Source organism: Polyodon spathula, chromosome 12, assembly GCF_017654505.1.
Source record: "Polyodon spathula isolate WHYD16114869_AA chromosome 12, ASM1765450v1, whole genome shotgun sequence".
In the NCBI taxonomy this organism is placed as follows: domain Eukaryota; kingdom Metazoa; phylum Chordata; class Actinopteri; order Acipenseriformes; family Polyodontidae; genus Polyodon; species Polyodon spathula.
Window position 1 is genome coordinate 35,489,642 of NC_054545.1, and position 10,454 is coordinate 35,500,095.

Here is a 10,454-nt window from a genome sequence, read left to right on the forward strand (position 1 = left end):
TTAATAATAGCGGTTATCTTTAAGCTACTACAAAGACGTGGTCTTGCGATTTATTTTTATGTGCAATTGTATGTGCGTTAAATCATTATAATAACACTTTTAAATAATATGATCTATTATTATTTAACATTCCCAGTTTAAACCATCATCAGAGTTCTCATTTTAAGTTTGTAATCACCGGATTTTTACATTATAGGTTTTCTTTGTACAAATATTACCGGAAAAAAAAAGAAACAAAAAAACAAAAACCAGACCGCATCACAAGCATCGATCTGTAAGTACTGCACTCAGATTTATCATTCATAATACAGGTGTGTATATACACGTCCATATAGATGAAGTCTGCGTGTGTTTCTTCGTATGATTATATGAAAATATGTATAGGAAGCCAATCATTTTGTGCGTATCTCAAATGATCTATCTATAGATCTCTTAAAACACCATCTTTCACTAAAAACGTATACGTTTTCAATATATATTAAAATAGGTTTAGATATTCCCACACGTAGACTTGATTAAAACATCAAAAACAGTATTCTTTGTGTCAATAAAAGTGTTTGTACCCACTTCTCTATAACATTTGTTAAAAAAATACAAAACAACCGAGGATTTTACCATGAAAATAATAACTTAGTTAAACTTGAGCCTTCATAGAATAAACGCCTGTATTTGCTTACGCCACAGTATGATATGACATAACATTTTTGAAAGGAAATAAACATTTGGCAAGTAGTGATTTTAACTCTGCATGAACATAAATTATACTGACAAAATAATATTTTTAAAATATTTATTTTTATTAAAAACCACACTGCATATGCAAACACAGCAAGCACTTTACTAAAAATAAAATGTATTTTAAAAAAAAAAAAAAAAAAAACTTAAACGTAAATTTACACTTCTATAAATAAGACGACAAAGGTAACTTTTTTTAAACAGAAAAATAATGTCTGCAATACACTTTGATAAATATGATGTCAAACGTCACATTTTTAAACAAGAGAATACGGTCTGCAATACCTGTTTTCGTTTCTTACAAAAATACAAATGGCATCTGTAAAATCTTGGATAAATCTCCACAGAACCTTGCCTTTAAGTTCTAAAATCTATGCGTGCGCAGAAAAGCTCAAAAAGGCAAACGCTGACTTATTTCATGGCTAACTTATTTCCCATGACACCGGTTCATAGATCATGCAGTAGAACAGCTTTTATACACAGCAGATCTTGATGAGAAATAGTTTCAATAGACCAACTCAATGTCAGTCTGGATTGGATAACAATAAAACCAGGCAGTTATCGACATGCAGTTGTCTTAACATCAGGCATTAATATATATATATATATATATATAATATATCTATATATATATATATATATATATATATATATATATATATATATTATTAAATTTACCTGCATACATGTATCATGATTCTAAATCATTATTATTCACTTTTGCTTCTGCAAACACATTTCATTTCAGTTTTGCAAAATAGTCATTTTAAATTGCAATGTTCCTGAATCAAAAGACCTAAATTACAAAATTTCTAACTTTAAAATACTGTTTTGTTGGTCCTTAAACATGTATTTGTTTAATATTTTCAGCAAGCCAGTTTCTCAGATATATATAATATATAGTATATTTTATATATATAGAGTTCTCAGATATCAGGACTTTTGGACTACAAGTCCTTCTTCAGCCGGACGGAAAAAGCAGTACGTAAACAAGCTGTAGTTACAAACAAGTTGTTTTTCAAATTAAAAAAAGACAACTTTAAAGACAGCTTATTTTTTTTGTTTCCATAGTGATTTTTCCATCCAGTAGTCCGAAACGTCCTGCTATCATTGATTTTTTAAAATCCATTATTCACATTTTTGTGTAACTACATTAACTTTTCATAATAATAATAATAATAATAATAATAATAATAATAATAATAATAATAGAGTCATTTAGGCCAATAAAGGGATATTGCAATTATCATAAAATACAGTAAAAGTATAAAATATACCTTATTTGTATTCTCGCTTGCTGTTATCAGATAATGCATATATTTCTTAGTTATTAGGTTCAACATGACAATGGTTTCTGTCAGAGTGTTACATCATCACAGAGCTCTTCAACTCCTGCATCCAGTGTCAACACACAGGAAGTGAGCTCCAGAATCTGCAAAGAATTGTGTAGAACATGTCATTTTACATGTATTAATGGGATTATATTAAACAATGTGCAAAATATCAGCACTTCAAACTTACAGCACCAGATATTAATTTCTCATCTTCCATATTTCCACGGAGATAACCCTCCATTGACAGAATATCCACAGAGATAACCCTCCATTGACAGAATATCCACAGATATAACCCTTCAAGTACAGTATATGTACTAGGGTTGAGGGAAAAAAAAAAAAAACAAAAACAAATGTGGCTAAAACCACTTATTCCCCCTTTTTATTGTTGTTTGTCATTTACTTCCAGTATAATACAGTATGTGTATAACACACAGTGACAGCTAGTGGCTTAATATTGTAACTGCAGAAGGAATATGTGCATGACTATTAGGGATAGCACATTAGCAGAATTAAACTGTGGGGTGTGCATTCAGGTTTGCGCATGCATCTCATGTTTGTTTCAAAATACTTAACTGATAAAACTTCCATACTGCAGATCTTAGCAGCAGGGGATCATTTCTCATCACTACATTTATAAATACTCTTAATTATGTGCATGTTGCTGGATGCTGGCCAGAGCTGACGATCTGATGGTTTGAATGATGGTTTACAAGGGGGGTACGTTTCCTAAACATAATTTTCCAGTGGCAGATGATGTATGCCAGAATAGACCGCAAACTGAAACGAGTCCTCCTGCTGTGCCAAACAACACAACTAATAGAAAATACACAGTACCCGGCCTTTAATGCTTCATTCCTGAACCCCTCCGTCAGCGAGATCAAAGTGAAGTGAGAATGGTGGGGGTCTAACATCTACAGTGTGTGATCGTCGGTGGCGGATGAGCAACGCTTTACATGTAGCAATGCATATTTTCATTGTTAAGCAATCCCACTCCATTAGGCTAATTACATCATTACAGATCAAGGGGCCTGGTTTACTTATTTGCTGGAATTTCCTTTGACATTGATACACTTGTGCAGTAAGCCTTTATAGTCTCTGTAACTCTGTAAGGATAAAGGCATCTGCTAAAGGCCTGCCTGCCTGCCCCTCTCTCTCTCTCTCTCTCTCTTCAATAGAATCTGAAAGGCATTGCACAAACAAACACAGCATTTTGCTGCAGCTCCACAAAGGAACCTATCTTCTAAACAGAGCACACAGTAACTACTGTAGGCTGTGTGCCAGATGACAACATCAGCTTGTGATACCTTGCGCACAGTCCTGCTGTGGAACTCCCTCTGCTCTCCATGACCCTTTGTTAAAACTCTTGTTGTCTGACCTGAGTTGGAACATTCAAATGTGCGCAGGGAGTTAGTGACCCAAATACCAGGTGATTCAAATGCCTGATGCTGAACCAGCTAATTGAATTAGAGGGATAGGAATTCAGCACTGGCAATTGTGCACAACGAAAACACTTTGTCTAGAAACGCACTGAATTGCAGATGGGAAGTTTAGCTACTCCTGGTTGCATTGGGGATTGCTGTTATTCTTACAATTCAAAATATGGTTAATAGGAACATAGTAATTCAGGAGAGAGGGGTAGAAACTTTTTTTCTAATCCACAAACTGAGAACACCGGTGCTTGAGGCTTGTGATTGAAATTATTAGAACAGAGCGACTCCAAGCTGTTATTGCTGTGGGTAATCTTGCTCATTCCTAATTAACTGGATTAAGGAAAGCTTCCCATTTGAAAGAACAGAAACAAGACCCTATGCTTGCTGATGCATCAAGCCAGTGTATCACATAAAGAGATATCACATTCGCCCTGCCAGACTCACAGGTGTTCAGTCATTAAACCCCCACAAAAGAGAAGTGAAGCACATCTTGAAACAAGTAGGGAGTCATTGGAAGCTGTTCATGTTACCAAAGATGGAACCTAACCCCCATTGACGATGCTTTATTGGAATTCATCATAGCAGTTGGTAATACATCAAGTGTCTCTTCATGACTTTTAATGACACAGTGAACGTGTAGCTGCAATGTATCTGCAGTCAAGGGATATGCTGCCTGAATAGGGTGTTACTGTAGATACATGCTATTCTTTTACAGACAGCTTCTTTGGTTTTCTTGCATGATTGTAAATGTATTGTGATCATTTTATACTGTGCTGCATTCCATGCTCAGAATAAAACTGGGAATATTTCCAATCTGGTCGATTCTAGGTTTTTTTCATTAACACTTATTAACATCAGCATTAAAACCACATGTGCCAAAGTACTTTTATGAGATCGAAATATTCCAGATTGAAATTTCTATTGATTGCCAGAGGGAGATTCCCCCATTAATCCAAATTTCTCCTTTTCTTACTCATCACGTTTTCAGCAGCTAGCTTTCTAATGATCATTATTCATTAAAAAAAAAAAATAAATAACCTTCCTCGTTAATCCTTCAGCCTTTGACAGTTATTTGTCTCATGGAAGCCTAATTAGAATGATCAGTCTTTGAATAAACCCAAGGATAACTTCGTGACAGCTAGAAGGAGGAATAGACAGATGTTGCGTACACTGCTGAACCCGTCCTCTCGGGTATGTTTGAATGACTGGGAGTGTCTTGTCAAGCTCTCAAGACGGAGCGTGTGGTTATGAAGGGGTTTGAATGACTGGGAGCGTCTTGTCAAGCTCTCAAGATGGAGCGTGTGGTTATGAAGGGGTTTGAATGACTGGGAGTGTCTTGTTAAGCTCTCAAGATGGAGCGTGTCGTTATGAAGGGGTTTGAATGACTGGGAGTGTCTTGTCAAGCTCTCAAGACGGAGCGTGTGGTTATGAAGGGGTTTGAATGACTGGGAGTGTCTTGTCAAGCTCTCAAGACAGAGCGTGTGGTTATGAAGGGGTTTGAATGACTGGGAGTGTCTTGTCAAGCTCTCAAGATGGAGCGTGTGGTTATGAAGGGGTTTGAATGACTGGGAGTGTCTTGTCAAGCTCTCAAGATGGAGCGTGTGGTTATGAAGGGGTTTGAATGACTGGGAGTGTCTTGTCAAGCTCTCAAGATGGAGCGTGTGGTTATGAAGGGGTTTGCTGTACATTTGTTTTCTAACCTTTCTGCTAAAGTTGATTTTATATCAGCCTTATTTTACCTACTAGTATGTTTGAATGGGGGTGTTTCTGTGGTTTACTGCAGCAGATATATAGAGAGGGTTCTGGAAAGATGGTCCCAAGGCTGTATGCTGCTTGGTTGTATTTTTAAATGGAAACATCATGTCAGTTACTGTAGGTAGAGAAGCATACAAAACACACGTAACAGGATATTGTACAGGTAACAAATTCAGTACTGTACTAGGAAAAAGTAGATGATAACATGGTTCCAAACAGCAGTCACAACAGAACTAGAAACAGATGTTCTCTCTCTCTCTCTCTCTCTCTCTCTCTCCTTTTTTTTATATATATTACATTTAATTAAATAAATCAAATAGGCTGTCCACTTAACAAGTAGCACTGTATGGAATACTGCTAAAATAAAAACACCAGAAACAATGTGCTGGTCAACAATTTGAAAGATGAGCAAATAGCTCCCTCTTGTGGTCAAATAAGAAATCTAGATTTCTACAAACTTATGTAGATCACCTTAGTCTGCTCTAGTTACAGTAACACTCAGTTCACTTTTTTTTTTTCTTAAACTCTGAAAAGCTAACTAAAGCAACAATTGTATAAATACCAAGTAGTCATTTTACCACCCTTTAAAAAAATCAGTGCACAAAAAGAGCCACCTGGTGGTGTACAGTGGAACAGCAGCCTTCAAGATAAAACACAGAGCAAGCACACTTGATGGATCGCTTGTCATTGTAAAAAGTTTTAGAATTGGTTGCAAGTCTGCAGTTAAAGATAAAGTACCTTCAGGACTACAGATCAGAAGTATTGTGACACACTGTAAGGACCCAGTTGTTTGCTCTATCCCAGCATGCAACAGTAAACAGTTCCCACTCGGCAATATGTAATTCTTATTAAATCATTTATGGCAACCTTTGCTCTTATAATTGAACAATTTTCCAACTCAGTAACTGTGGATGCGTGAAAGACAGAGAACAGCAAAAAGAACAAGTTAATAAAATTCTTAATACTAACACTGGTTCAACTGCTGAGAAAAGGTTGAATACACATGGTATTTAGCAGGGCCATTCTGAAAGCAGTTGAATTGAGATGTTTCATGTGGACTAAGCAACTCTCTAGTCTGTGGTTTTGTTCACAGATTAACCACTTACCCCTTACATAATAAGATGCAATCCTTACTTTAAGAATACAATACAATACAATACACCACACAGTAGTGATAAATCATTTTATTCCATATGAAAAAGAAGAAGCATATTTATAAGACAATATACAGTGTAGCAGACCGTGTCCAACAATCAATGTCCTTTATTTTCAAAAATACCTGTTCTGACATGTTGGTGTTTCAGGAATTAAAAGTTGTAAACCATTAAAACACCTTTTATTTTTCTCCAAATAATGAAGAGACAAGTTGAAAGAGGAAGATGGCAGTTTTTGTTTTTTGTATTGTTATTATTCCAAACCATTTCTTGGAACTAAATGATCTAGTTAAAGATCTAGTAACTCTGTAATCCAGAATTACTGTACAAAGTGTCTTTGTCCTTTCACATCACTTGACAGCCTGCACTGCACACAGAAACCTCCTTCCAAACGTTGCACGATACAGAATTTGAGAACTATCAAACCCATTTCTTAATCAGTGTGTTGGTGGCTCAAGTTTTATATAATAATTTACATACAAACACAGTACAGTGGGTGGACCTGGGTGCAGAGTACAACAAGCCCTTTTAAAATGTAATTTCTGACATCAGCAACGGTTTGTTAATATCACATCGCTTTCAGAGGAAGTTCTAGGCTCCAGATCTGATTAAATGACTTACAAAAGAGGCATGTTTCTCACGTACTGTACCGTATGAATTTCAGATTATGATGGACTCCCTTTGAGCCTTTGTGACCAACTCAACAGTTGTTTGATCTTTGATACTGCACACAAGTCCGAGTCCGTGACAGAGAAAGGAGCAGTATGTGTAAGGACATCCAAAATGTATGTTAAGTATGATCACAATTGCACGATAACAAAACACAGAAAAAGACAAAAATAAATAAATACCGAATATGGAAAACAGAATCCCAAGCTTTTCCGGTAAAGCGTGCTTGATAACCAGCACTGCACATTTCCTTCAAAGAAACCACTGTTCACGTATTACTGTGAACAGTGCTTGTAACCCGGAGGTCCCCGGTTCAAATCCCGGCTCACTCACTGACTCGCTGTGTGACACTGAGCAAGTCACTTAACCTCCTTGAGCGCTGTCTTTCTGGCGAGATGTTGTCGTAAGTGACTTGCATAGTTCACACACCCTAGTCTCTGTAAGTCGCTTTGGATAAAGGCATCTGCTAAATAAATAAACAAATAATAAATTACTGAATGTGTACAATGTTACAGGACTCCTATAGAAAACAATGTCCCATTTCATTCCACGTAACACACTTTAGCTTGTCTTTACTGTCTCACTATTACAGCACATTCAACAGACTCCAAACTTTTTATAGAATCCTATATATTTTTGTTTTAAATGGCTGACGAGTCAGTGATATACGGTAAACCTGGACCTTTTTTAAAACTTGTGGCTTGTTATGTCACGTAGTCTGCCTCACTAGTTTACCGTTTTTGAAATAAAAGGAATGCTTTAAAAGAAAAAAAAAAGACCATTCAGACGCTTTCATTCAATAGCTTTGTTTTAAAAGGACACAAACTAGTACATTGGAAGTGGTGTATAATAAACTATCCCCCCAACCCCTCCCCTCCCCTCATAATTAACAAGAACGTTATGGTTTATTTAGTGTTACCCACTTTATTCCTAACTATTCCATTCATCAAGTACTGCAAATACAGCAAGTTTTTATTCCATCCGAATCCTAAAAGGTGCTCTACTTGACGTGATAAAACTGGGGGTCAGGTAGTGTTGGAAATTGTATTTTACTGTACAAGTATCCTTCTCTAATTTACCTTTATCTGTATCTCACAGTTTGCTCATATGCAAAGTCTGATAAAATAAAGAGGGACGCTATTTAAAAAGGAGAGCTATGATAATGACCCGAGGTTTCAATAGCTTTGACCACTTCTGTAATAAAGTGTAATGATCAGAGACAAGCTTGGAGGCATACCACATGAACACCGTGCCTCTTGTCATGTAGGAGTCTTGGTAATGTGGTAGGACTAAGGGATTTGGTAAGACATTCTCCTCTGTAATATTCATGACAATGATAATGACTCTTTTCGCACTACTGCATCTATTTATCATCACTATATAAGGGTTATTACTGGGACATGATGAGGGTGCTGTGGGTTACAGCTCTGCGTTTGAAACACACCAAAATCTTTTCACATGGCAGTTTTTTTTTTTTTTTTAGTCTTAATTCGCAGTGACGAAGTTTAATAATATTCAGAACCTAGAATAATAATAATAATAAAAAAAATGCCTGTAGCATTAAAAGTAATGGCAATGCCCATCCCTATCCAATAACAGCTATCCTGCGAGCCTGCTGACAGCTGCAATGGAAGCAAGAGACCACAAAAAAGAATGGTGCGATCAGACTAGACAGGGACAGAAAACACATCCAAGAAGGAAGGGTGGAAATAAACCTCCGTTTGTATGACAATTTGAACTCTTACTATTGTTTTGTCCTTTTAGCTTAATTAAATTTAACTGCTTCTCCTTAATCCAAGTGTGACTGAATAAACTATCAACACATCATGGAACGGCTCAAACTGCCCCCCCCCCCCCCCCCCCCCCCCCCCCCCCCCCCCCCCCCCCCCCCCCGGGGTCCCCCCCCCCCTAAGACGAGACTATCTGATACAGTCTCAGCACAACCATTAACCCGACTGAACTGAAGGCTACCACCTAGTGGTGGGCCCGGTATTGCAAGGGAATTAATCTAATATTCACAAAAAAAAAAAAAAAAAAAAAGAAAATGGTACCACAATATATAGAAATATCGACTAGGAGAAATAGCTTAGTATTAATAACACAGTATTAAACTACAGTTTCTGTTTGAATACCGGACTTGTGTTGCCTTACTAGATAATATTACACACATAACATAATGACATGTTGTACAAGACATATCTTGAACCGAGGTAGTGTTACATAGACATGCTGAAATGACAGTGTTTGAGATGTGGGCATGTTGGTTTACTGAGATTATACTCAACACAGAACTCTGAATATCCAGGATCACTGTAATAGGACGGGTGTGCCTCGCTCATACACAACAGTACTGAAACCTCAAGTGAAAACCATCCTGAACTCCCATTCAGGGAACTGGCTGGTTAGACAGAGGATATGCAGCACATTTAGAGTTATCTGTTGGTTTACTCGATTTATAGTTATACCGCATCCAGTATCAGAGAGCACTGTGGTGAAACCATTCCTCCTCAAATAGGACGGTCTCTCTGGTTTTGAGAGCCTCAATCCCCAAGGAGCCACCAATGGTTTGGAAACACATTCACTGGGAAGGTTCTCAAGGATCGATTAGCCCTGGAGGTGGACATGTCTTATTCTCATAAGACAAAGGAATAGTGCATAGAAATAAGCTTTCTTAGGTCAGGAAGAACCAAGATGTGCAGAGCTTCACAGCCTTCCAGTTACAATAGACACTGGGGTGGCATGGCTGTGGCTACTGTATGACAGAAATCAACAAGAGCTTATTGATCTTATTAATTGTTTTATAATCGTTATCATGGAAGCTTGACTCGCCATGATTAAGCCAGTTCAGCAGGTACAGCAATGCTGTTGAGTTGTTTTGGTTCCACAGCATCCTGAAACAGGGCACTGCAACATAGAGGATGGGACAAAAAAAGCACCTACACACACACAAACACACACCACAGGATGAGCTAGCACAGTGAGACATGATATTTAAAAGAGCAAATATCTGAATACTGTTACTAAAATTGGTACTGATGGAGACAGAAGGGTGACAAAGAGTCCCACAAGTCTCTACTGTATCTGTGCATCAACTGGTTTAAGAGATGAATAACTGACAGCAGTGTCTGAACACTCAGAAGCGCTGTGCCCAGTGCCGAGCCCAAGTAGTGGCATGACTCTAAACCAGAGACAGGCAACTCCAGCGCTAGAGACACCCATAGAGCAATTTGGGACTGTGTCCCAACCACAGTCTGACATGTAGGGAACTATGAAAAGGACTTTTATTTTTTATAAATGCGCCGTGCATGACCAAAGGACCAGACAGTAATAAAATCCTAGTTGTGGCAGTGTCAGTACAAAAAACCCACTCTTGC